The 12,352-nt window shown below is 38.4% G+C and overlaps 1 protein-coding gene and 1 pseudogene across 3 annotated transcripts in view; both read right to left on the bottom strand.

Moving 5' to 3' along the window:
• Positions 1 to 12,352, bottom strand: part of Il1rapl2 (interleukin 1 receptor accessory protein like 2) — a 1,196,863-nt gene that overhangs the window by 494,775 nt on the left and 689,736 nt on the right. The window lies entirely within an intron of this gene.
• Positions 481 to 3,535, bottom strand: LOC116090853 (annotated as a pseudogene). Its single transcript, XR_004118835.1, has 2 exons — positions 3,515 to 3,535; positions 481 to 2,633 (listed from the first exon to the last, which is right to left on the bottom strand). The product of XR_004118835.1 is annotated as a probable 28S rRNA (cytosine-C(5))-methyltransferase pseudogene (transcript).

Raw genomic sequence — 12,352 nt, 5'->3', positions numbered from 1 at the left:
TTTTGTTCAATGTCCTTATTAAAACCACATGGTCTGTTTATGTTTGCTTCATACTTTTTTCTGCTTAAAGCTAGATAACTATTGAGTACAGTCTTAGCCATCATTCATTTCATGCCTTATTTTCATTGATTAGCCAGTGGAATTCTCTATAATAGCCCATCACCAGCTTATTTATTTTTAATCACCTTGTTATTCTACAAACCTAATTTGCCCAGTGTTTGGTTCCATCTGTTTCTCACCAGCCTCATCAAATAGTGTACAGTCAAAAGGGAGTGTGCAGCAGGAAAGAAATCAGTGTCATCCATGGGATAGCAGAAGTATACAATGAACAAGAAATAATGTGTATGAGTCATCTTTTGTTTAGTTCTAAAACTGTTTTAGAGCCAGACACTGATAATATTTGTCTAATACAGTGATTCTACTGAAGGATACTGAATCACATTCTTTAAATTGGTTAATTCTAGGTTTTAGAAATCACATTTAATTTTGGGGCGGGGTGGTGGTAATATGTATATTAAATTTCATATGTATGCATAGGTGGGGGGCATCCTTGCAGCAGGATCTAAGAGACAATGTCAATGGGTTTCCATTTTGGACAGCAGAGGCTGGCTGGCTCCTGCCCTTTGTCATAGATTGCTTCTTTTTTGCTGGTGAGGGCCTGGTAGAACTGTGGGGAGACACAAGAAGGGGCTGAGGGTCCCTTGGGGACAGCATCTTCTTTCAGAGGAGCAGCTCTCTTGGCAGGCTGCTCTGATAACTGCTGCTTTCCTATCTGTATCTTTTTGGCTTTCCCAAGGGACTGTTGGGGTGGCACTGCTTTCTGAGGGAGTTGGCATAGCAGGTGTTCCTGAGTCCTTGCCCTTGGAAGGGGTGCTCTGCTTTGGGACAGCAGCCTCCTTGGGGGCTTCAACTTAGGTCCCCACTGCTTCAGCTTCCCAGACCTCTTCCTGATCACGTTGGCTTTCCCATCAGACTGACTGCTTTCCGAGAGCCTGGCAGACACTTGGGCATTTGGGACAGAAGGTTCAGTGGACAAGCCTGGCCCCTTGGAGATGCCATTCACCTTCGGGAAGGGCTTCTTGGAATGTTGCTGTCTCACCGACTGCTGCTTTGCCTTTGTAGCCCCGCGGGCTTTCTTGGTGGGCTGACTACTATTCTCAGACTTTGGGGTAACCTGATCCTTCAGGTCAGGTTCTGCAGGGGTAGCTGCTGCTGAGTTCCCTGCATGGGGCTGGGGAATGGAATTGGAAAATTTCTTAAACTTGACGATAAAGAACCCGTACATATTGTTAGGGTAGAAGCCTCGGGTGGAACACAGAGTGGGGTGAAAGCTCCTTTCTCAGAAGCGGGTAAAACCTTCCTGGCCGAAGTCCAGGCCAGTGGGCACCAGCTGCACATTCCTCTTCTTTAAGGCATAGTCTACTACTCACTCGTTGTCTCCCACCATAATGGAAGAGGTGCAGTAGACCAGGTAGCCTCCCACCTTGGAGGCAGCGTTGACTGAGTCAATAGCACTGACCAGCAGTTCCTTCTGAAGGTGGGCACAGCGGTGGATGTCCTTCTCATCCTTGTTCATCTTTACAGCAGGGTCTTTGGAGATGATTCCTGTGCCACTACAAGGAGCATCCAGTAGCACTCGATCAAAGCCTCCCACCACTTAGGGAACTGGCGCCCATCATAGTGGCTGATGATGGTATTGGTGACTCCCGGTAAAGGTTGCCCACCACACTCTTGAGCGTGGCATAATTGCAAGGATCACACCCGTATTCTTCATTAGCTGAGCTATGTAGCTGGTCTTCCCTCCAGGAGCACAACACATGTCTAAGATCTGCTCGTGCTCCTGAGGTGCCAGATCCATGACAGGAAGCATACTTGAAGCTCCCTGCAGCATATAGTGCCCACCTAGGTACTCGGGAATAGCGCCAATAGGCACTGAAGATTCATATACCACAAGTCCAGACTTTGACCACTTTCCCAACGGATCCAGATTAACCCCACGATTGGTCAGAGCCTAAGCAAGGTCTCTGATGGGTTTTCAAGTTGTTGGTCTGAAGGGTGATTGGCCGGGGCATCTTGTTAGCTTATAAGAACTCTATCAACTCAGACAGTAGGAACAGCTCCATGAGCTTGCTCAACAGCAAGTCTCCATAAGAATAGTAAGTGGCCAGATCCTTCTGAAGCCGATTCAGATATTCATTTCCAGACAGGCCTTCTTCTCGCTGAGCCCCAAAATCCCTCAGCACTCCTACTATATCCTGGATCCGCTTGTGGACTGGAGTCTGGGCATCCTGGTCTGTCTCCCCAGCAGGGGGCAGCACAAAGGCTTTCTCATCGTCCACATTAATCTGCAAATCCCCCCCTGCTTTGTTATCTTTTCTGGGGTGGGATTCAGGGGGAACAACATCACCATCGTCATCATCATCTCCATCTGTGTCCTCTTCACTCCACTGGGCCCCAGCTGTGGTGTCCCGGGCCTTCTGCTTCAGAGCAGCTTTCAATAGGCAACAACGTTTCTGACCAGTTCGGTCTCTGCACCCTTCTGTTTTCGGGCCTTTTGGCCGGGCCCATGCTTCTCCTTCTTCATAGGCTCCAACTTGGACCCCATGATAACTGAAGGCTCGGCTTGCCTGGATCTGATTCCGGCAGACCCAGAACCTCCAGCCAAGGTTCACTCCATGTGCACTTGGGGAAGCCACATTTAATTTTGAAAGAGAATTTTAAAAAAATTGTCTGCTCATAAGGCATGTATATTTGAAGGATAAAAGGCAGATAATAACCTAAATAGGAAAGTAAATTAGATTCTTTTTTAAAAGGTACTCATAACCACAGGGAAAAAGAACAATCTTATACTTTACAAAGGTGATGAAATTTTACTTATTTTTATTTGTAAATCCTGGACCCTTATAATCAGTTCTCTTCTCTTCTTCTTCTTCTTCTTCTTCTTCTTCTTCTTCTTCTTCTTCTTCTTCTTCTTTGCATGAATCTGGTTTATTTGAGCAAAGTCACACAGAATAACAATTATCACCCTAGATCATCTCAGATAGACCTTCTATTTCCACAATCAGATGAAAGTATTTGGGCTAAAATCCAGTTGTTATTTTGGTCATTTTTCCTTTCTAATAATGTCTACTTAATGGGTATAACCATGATTTCAACACAGAGAAATGAGAACATCAACATGGTCACTTCTTTTCTGCAAATTGGTTTTGTACCAAATCAGGATTGTCATTTGAACATTTAAAATCATGAATGTATGGTCATGTTTTCAGCATCTTTCCCTTTTGCTCACTCTTTCCAGACAGATAGGGGTTCTTTATTGGAGAGCAAGTGAAAGAAGGCAACTGAAATGTTGTGAGTATTAGATAGGCTCCCCCACCTACCGTTTCACTCTGTCCTGACTCTACTCTTTTGAAGCTATTTAAACAGGTTCTTCCATGTTTGCAGTTGAATCCAGTAGCAGCATGTCTTTTATGTGCATATTGACCTTCTCCTGATTTAATATTAGTTTACTCACCCTTCCTTTCATTTTCCCCATTTCCACATATTTCATGTATTTTCATAAGTTGGCTCAAGCCTTTGGGGGAATTAGGTGGGGAATAAACACATGTGATAAAAATAAATGGATAAACATTTAAAACATCCAAAGAGAACACAAGGTTGAAAATAAAGATCTGCTTCTGAACTATCTGCTTTAACGTTTTGACTCTTTTCTACTCTTCTCAGCAATAGAAACAAATAATTGCATTGAGTACATACAAAAAAAGACATCTTTTTGAAGGTCAGATTCAGTCAGGGTGACCACCATCCAAGATCCACTACAGAGTAAGTTCACTTCCAAATAGCACCAATAGCAGTAACTTTTCCCCCAAGAAAATAGGAGTAAATTGCATAGAAATTTATCTAAGAAGAAGCCACTACAGGGGGCAAAAATGCTTGAAGTAACGGTCTAGCTTGTTATCATTAAAACATTTCTTGTGACATTTATTATTTTGTTCATATAAGAAGATCTAATTGAGAGTGTAAAGTTTTCAAATAGATATAATTTATAAAAGATCATGATTTATTGCATTCAGAGAATATAATGAATAGGACATTTTAAATGAATTATGGTATAATGCCTCACATAAGTTTTGATTAATATTTACCTAGGAATAAATAAATTGCTAATGCAGTCTTTCCTATGTCACAAGCATGCCCTCATAAATGTGAAGATTTGGTGAAATCTGGGTCTCCTCACCATTCTGTTTTTTATATCTTGAACACTGTGCATTTATTTTACTTATTTAAAGTTTGAAAATTGATAAAACACTTGTGTTATTAAACTACAGAGTAAATCATTTATATTCTCAAGTCCTAGATGGATTCTCTAAAAGCAACTGCAGCAGGAAATCTACTGTGATTTTCAAGAAAATCATTCCAAGAATTTATTAAATGTCTTATTCTCTGTACATAATTAATAAGTGAGCATAATATAATAACATTGGTATATTTCTGGTTCTCTCTTATTCAATATGGAGCAATACAAAATATGAGCAAAAGGTCTAAAACGAAGAATCTTAGATCTCAGGAAATTGGCTATAAGCATCCTTGTCAAAAATCAATCACTGTAAATGGGACTATTCAGTTCTCTCTGATTCCTACCAGGGAAAGAAAATGGTGAAAGGTGAAAGACAAAAACCTTAATGAGGGTCACTGCTTCTATCAAAGTTACTTTGATTTCTAAAATCATTCCTACCTCTGTATGCCACATTTATTAATATATAATATATTTATACCTTGTTTAATTACTTCATCTGTAAAAGTCTCACATACTTAGCTAACATACCTTACAAATTTAAAATAAGTGTGCAAAAAATTTCTTCCTGGAGAATATCATTAGTTTGTTCTAAAAGGGAGAAGAAGAGGAGGGGAAGAACAGTTGGAGTGGGAGTGGGAGCAGGATGCAGGAAGGGGGACCATTGTCACCAGTAGTCACTGTATACTTGCTCAGAACAGGGAAGTGAACAACTTTAGGATGGAATTTTGAAAGATTGTACCATGAGCTTGGATAATGTTAAGATAAGTACATACTCTTAAGTCAAGTACCTTGATAGACATACTGTTCTCATATCATTTTACTTTTCCACTGTATCACTCATGTTCATTCAAGTGGGCATACACTGATTTGAATCTATGAAAAATGTAGTGTTTCTTTTTTAATATCTTGTACTTTTATACAACAAATTAAAGTATTATACATATTTATTATACAAGGAGCTTTCATGTGTATGTAAGTATGAATTTTGGAATAGTTATAAAGATATTTAACTCATGCATTACCTCAATGAGTAGATTTTAAGTGTGGTCACAAAAAGATGGTAACTGTGTGAGGTAATGCAAATTCACCTTTTTCACTACTTATCATGCATATAAATGCCTCAGAGTAAGGCTATATAATTTTTTACTGATTATCCCTAAACCAAACATCCATATCAGTCTTCTTCTAAGACTCAGGGAACATCCCAGAAGAGGTGCCAGAAATAATGTATGAGTAGGAGGATGGGGATTTGTATTGCAAAAAGACATTTAGACATGACAGGGCTGCTGCACACATGAACATCAGTTATAGTAACCTTATAAGATCCAGCCTGTCAGATAACAGTATGAAAAGAGGATGAGCACACAAGGCCAAGGAACTATTGGTAGTTACTGGTTTCAAAGGGAGGAAACACTTCTCTTCATGAGTACAGCTATTAGTAAGTTGTTCACAATCGAGGAAATAACACCATGCTTATGTTCATGCAGGTTGCCTTAATTAAACCCAGTGGGTTAATAAAATACCAACAAAAAATATCATGAAAGCCAAAGGGGGACATGCTAGGAAGAAGGGTCTAGAAGGAGCAGATGAGAGATAAGAGAGGAGGAATCAAAATACATTACATATGCATACAATTTTCAAACAAAAATAATTCTGAGGGTATCTTTATAAGACTTAAAGTCCTAAATGTGGTAGTAAAATTTCAAACTGTACTATTATGTATAACCTTCTTTAACAAAAGGTCACAAAACTTCAAAAATACCATAGCCACTATCTTTATATCCAACAAAGAATATAGAATATCCTGTCTCAAGATGAATTGTAATCTGAATCATAAGTAATCTGAACATATGACATAAAGTTGGAAATTAAAGTTGTTTTTCCATAATAGAACTACAATGGACCATTGACATCTCTACTATAATCACCTATAACTCACTAATTTCTGTAACTGATTCTTAGTTCTCTAGATATTGAATTAGATGATGTATACTTCCAATAAAAAAAAAAAAGTAGGCTTTGTATTGGTGCTTCAGCTGAACTGTGGATTTCATCTCATTTTTTTCATCTCATTTTTTCTTCCAGGGAAGCCCTAACCCTTCCTTTGCTACTAAGCTTATATTGCCTATGCTTTGCTGAAATGTGCATTAATCTCACAAGCCTGTCCAGCCGTTGAGTGACTACTAAGGTTTTTGTGGTCAGTTTACAAATAGGCAACTGAAATAATGCATAGGAGGAATAGGTCACTTATCCCTCAGTACCAGCAATAGTACAAGAGACATTTAAACTGCTGACTCTTCTACTCACTTTTCTTGTGAACAATAGTGAACAAAGTGTGTACATCCAGTCACCATTAAGTGTAAATATACAAACACGTGAACACTAACAGAAACTTATGAATTGCCATGAAATAAGAACAGTGTAATTGAGCTACATAAAGTCCCAAATAAAGCTGTATTTGTTGTATTGAAAGTTGTATTTGTTGATTGATAGTGTTTCATATTTTTATGTGTAATGTCTTTAACAATAAATAGTTGTTTTGGCATGTAGCACAGTACACATGAGTGTCAAAGAGTTTTGCTCAAAGCTAGATGGTCTCAATAAATAGTCAATTTTAATTATTATATGTGTTTTTCAGTTTTTCTAATTCCTTATTTTTCACTGTATTACTTGAAACTTGCTAATTTTTATTTTTAAATTTTTTATAGTACTCATTTTGATCATATTCTTTTTTTCTTTCCTCAGCTCTTCATGGATTCTTTCTCCAACCTGTACAACTTATATTACTTATAATTTTTAGAGGCTGCCTACACTTGCTTGGGGTCCTCTCCTAGATTGGGTTGTATATAATATGTTAATAAACATAATCACAAAAAACAATATATAAAAGTTAAAAATATATAGTTATTTACAAAATTTGATGGAAGATGAATAAACATACTGTGACAGAATAGGCATATTTTATAAGAAGCAAAAAATTTATTCTAGCCAGCCATGCCTATAATGTAATTCAGGAGCTGAGGCAGGATGATTGGAAGTTCAAGGCAAGCCTCAGATACATAGTAAGATAAGAGATAAAGAGAGAGATCGAGTGACTCTAAACTAAAATAAGTATGTTTTACAATCTCCAAAGATACCTAGAAAGAATGTAAAGCAGCATACTATCATGGCTATAAAGAAATTGAAATAAAACAATAAAAATGTTGATTTTCCAAAATGAAAGGATGGAAACGTGTTCAAGAGAAAGCAAAAACAAAAAAACCACATCAAACAGATGAGACTTGACATGTAGTTTAGTGGTAACATGCTGGTATTGCATTTACAAGGCTATACCAACAACACAAAACAAATACAACTGAGAATCTCAAGCATATAAGTAAATACATTAAATGGAAAATATCATTAATAGCCTAATATAAGTGATGCAAATAACTTATAAAAAGTAAGAAATGGTTATGAATTGCTGTATAAACTGTATTGTAAATACAGAAGTACCAACAGTTTGACAATGGAAGGAACTAAGATAGTTAATTTAGCACTAATAGCTATCATGATGCACTAATGCAAAGATATTTGCTATTGATAAAGATGGGCATTTCATAACTACAAAAGATCAATCCATCAAATAGATATGGCAATTATAAATATATATATACCTAATAAATTCTAATAAGTTGTGGTTTTCTGTACTGGTCTCAATCAGCTGTAAAGAGAGCCTTCTTTGTTGAAGGATAATAGCTACACTTATCTGTGGGTATAAGAATAAAATTTAGAATGTGGTAAGGATTTATGCTGGTCTATCTCAATGGCAGCAGTAGATTATTTCCTAAGGTTCATAGCTTCACTAGCACCAGAAAGCTGACTAGGTTTCCAGTACCAGGGATGATTTCCATCTGGTTAAGTGTCCCTTAAGTGCAATTAGACTGCTGTTGGTTGCCACTAACATGCGAGTACCACTTTCTGCACCTTTATACATATCTTGCTATGCCAGTAGCCATCATGTTTCATGGCTGTTACTGGGATCAATTAATTATTCTAGGGATCCCAGCTCCAATGGGTACATCTACCTTATTGCTCCTGTACCTATGGCTCAGGCAATACTGCAGTAAAGGGGATGGAAAAAAATTATAAGAGCCAGAATCTGAAGAAGTCTGTTGTGAAAGAGTCTCTCCTAGAATGGTAACCTAAAGAAGACCAGAAGAATAACACCATAAATGGAAATGTTAATGTGGGAGAGAGAGAAACTTTATGGGGTCCCATCCATAGACAAAGAACTATAGACAAATATCAACTGCTGGAAGAAGGAAAATTAACCTTCTCAGCGGAAGAGATCTCTCATTGGTTATCCAATACTAAGTGGTCACCCTTAAAACCATATTACATACAAACATCAGTGATGTGCCCATATATATTTGTGAATACAATACATATGTGTATATATATCAAATACAATAAAATAAGAGGATATCAACTGGAGAGGGGCATCAGAAGGGTTCAAAGGAGGGTAACTGGGAGGGACTGGAGGAATGAGAGGAAAGGTAGAAGTAATTCCATGTCAATTAAAAGCATTTTTAAAAATCCAATAACATGCATTGAGAAGGAGGTAGCTTCTGTTTAACTAGAAATCTTCCTGAGAGCTTACCATAGCCTAGTTAGAATGGCATTCTGTAAATTGATTCATCTATACTGTCTAAAAGTCAAGGCCAATGTCTCAGTTAGGGTTTTACTACTGTGAAGAGACACCATGACCAAGGCAACTCTTATAAGGACATTTAAGTGGGGCTAGCTTACAGGTTCAAAGTTCAGTCTATTATTATCGTGGCAGGAACATGTCAGTGTCCAAGCAGACATAGTGCTAGAGGAACTAAAGTTTTTACATATTGATCCAAAGGCTGCTAAGAGAAGATTGGCTCTCACATGGCTAGGAGGAGGGTCTCAAAGCCCTACAGTGACACACTTCCTCTAACAAGGTCATACCTCCTAATAATTCCACTCTTGGGCCAAATATATTCAAACCACCACAGCCAAGGAAAATAAAACTTTAAAACTCACCCTGCATTAAAGAATACTAAAGAAGAAGATACACAAATACAATGTATGCTTTGGAATTTGATCTTGTCCCAAAAAAATTATGCTGAAATATAGGATGAGGCCAATTAAACAAATGTATATATGGACTATAGATTTTTTTTAAAAAGGCTAATGAATTAGTTGATTCTCTATATTTTAATACTAATACTATGGTCTAGTAAAGAGAATATTCATGACCTTTAGAAATATATATGGAAGTACATATGTTTAAAGGGGCATGACATCTCCAATTTATTCTCAAATTTTTCAGAGGGAAAAGAAACGCATGTATGTTATAATTATGCTCCTCAACAAAATCAGTGCATCTGGATAAATGGTGTGTGGGTGTTACTTGAACCATGTTTGAAACCTTTCACTCTGTACCAAGTAGTTATAATTGAAGGTTTAAGAATTGAACCTTTGTAATCATAGGGACTGCCACACAGTTTTTCAAACAAAGAAAAATATTTAAAAAAATTGAAAAAGAACTTGAGTTATTAAAAAAGAAAACAAAACTTTTCTACCAATCTTTGAAAGTACAATGATAATGGAGAAGATGGGATGGAGGTGGGGGAATGGCTATGTCTCAAGTTGTGATCTTGTATAAATATCCCATTTAATTCTATATTCTAGACCTCTATAAACATTTATAACTTTTATAAACAGAAATCTTTATCCTCCTGTATAGAACAAATCTTCAGGATAGACTTGATTCTGTTATATAGCAATAGAAGTTTGCTTGTTCTCTCTCTCTCTCTCTCTCTCTCTCTCTCTCTCTCTCTTTCTGTGTATGTGGGGGGGTGTGAGGGGTGTGTATTTTAAATAAATCTGTTATATTATGTTCATAATAGATTGAGGGAAATTTTAGTTCAAAGGGGGATAGAAGGCATTTGAAAAAGTATTAGACTTTCCAGATGAAAATACTGGTGTCTTTTTTTTTTCCAGTTCAAAAAAAAAGAAGCAGAGCCCAAAAGAAGGGGGGAATGTTAAGAAAAATGAAGGGAGGGAGATAAGAATAATAAGTTGGGTTGCCTCAGTCAGGATGATATTTCCTAGTTCCATCCATTTGCCTGCAAATTTCATGAAGTCATTGTTTTTCATAGCTGAGTAGCACTTCATTCAGTAAATGTACCACATTTTCTGTATCCATTCCTCTGTTGAGGGACATCTGGGTTGTTTCTAGCTTCTGGCTATTATAAATAAGGCTGCTGTGAACATAGTGGAGCATGTGCTCCTGTGGTACAGTGGAGCATCTTTTGGGTATATGCCCAGCAGTGGTGTAGCTGGGTCTTCAGGGAGAACTATTTCCAATTTTCTCAGGAACCATCAGATTGACTTCCAAAGTGGTTGTACCAGCTTGCAAGTCCACAAAGAGTGGAGGAGTGTTCCTATTTCTCCACATCCTCACCAGCATCTGCTGTCACCTGAGGTTTTGATCTTAGCTATTCTGACTGGTGTGGGGTAGAATCTCAGGGTTGTTTAGATTTGCATTTCCCTGATGACTAAGGATGTTGAACATTTCTTTAAGGGCTTCTCAGCCATTTGAGATTCCTCAGTTGAGAATTCTCTGATTAGCTCTGAGTGAGGTAACTCAGACATAAAAGAATCCACATGTTATGTATTCACCGATAAGTGGATATTAGCCCAAAATCTTACAATGCTCATGATACAACCCACAGACCATTTGGAGCTTAGGAGGAAGGAAGACCAGGGTGAGGATGCTTCAGTCCTGCATTGAGGGGGGGACAGGATGATGGTGGGAGGTAGAGGGAGGGGGGAACTGGGAGGGAGAGAGGAATGGGTGCAGTATCAGGTACTGGAGGGGACAGGAGAGAGGTCAGGAAACAAAATAAAAATATGTTAGCAGTGGGGGATGAGGAACTGGGGATAGCCATTGGAGGGTCTCAGGTGCCAGGAAAGATAGAGGCTCCCAGGACCCAACAGAGATGATTTTAGCCAAAATGTGCAGTGGAGAGAACCTGTAAAGATCACCTCCAGTTGATAGATAAGGCCCCTAGTGGAGGGATGTGGTCACCCAACCATCTCAAAGTTTTTAACCCAGAAATGTTCCTATCAAAAAGAAAGATAGAGATAAAAAATGGAGCAGAGACTGAAGGAAGGGCCATCCAGGGACCACCCCACCTGGGGATCCATTCTGTCTTGCAGACATTAAAGCCCAAACTCTTGCTGTTGCCAAGTTTTGCTTGTTGGCAGGAACCTGGTATGGCTGTTCATTTAGGGGTACTGCCAGCAACTGACCAATGCAGATGTGGATGCTTGGAGCCAACCATCAGACTGAACTCAGGAACAAATGTGGTAGGGGAGCTGGTGGAAGGACTGAAACAGAAGGTGATTGTAAGCCCATTGGAAGAACAACATCTGCTGGCCGAACAACCCAGTGCTCCCAGGAAGTAGACCATGAACCAAGGAGTGGATAGGGAGGGATCCATGGCTCCAGATACATATGTAGCAGAGGATGGCCTTGTCTGACATCAATCAGAGGGGATGTCTTTAGTCCCCTGGAGGTTTGATGCCCCAGGGTAGGGGGATGCTGGGAGGGAGATAGTGAGTTAGGGGAGCATGTTCTTAGAGGCAAAGGGGACAGGGAGAAGGCAGATGTGGGATGGGGGGTTTCTGGAGGGGTAACAAGGAAGTAGGAGATCATTTGAGATGTAAATGAATGGAATGATTAATTAATTAATTAATAAAAAGAATAACAAATTGTTATTGGTCGTATTCAAGTCAGAAAGTATATCTCAAGTATATGTCTTGTGTGTATTTTTATGGTTAAAAACACTGAGTATGAGTTCTATGCCTTCCAAATGTATTAAAGTGCATGATAACCTAATGTTAATTATTGGTACTATGTTGTACACCATATTTATAGAATTACTCATTATATATAATATAAACTTTCTACCTTGAGCAATATGAGAAAGTTTCTTTTTTTCCTTTTTCTTTTTTTTTCTTTTTTCTTTTTCTTTT

The sequence above is a fragment of the Mastomys coucha genome, chromosome X (genome assembly GCF_008632895.1).
Source record: "Mastomys coucha isolate ucsf_1 chromosome X, UCSF_Mcou_1, whole genome shotgun sequence".
Lineage (NCBI taxonomy): Eukaryota > Metazoa > Chordata > Mammalia > Rodentia > Muridae > Mastomys > Mastomys coucha.
Note: the sequence above shows the minus strand (reverse complement) of the source record. Positions and strands in the feature narration are given on the sequence as shown.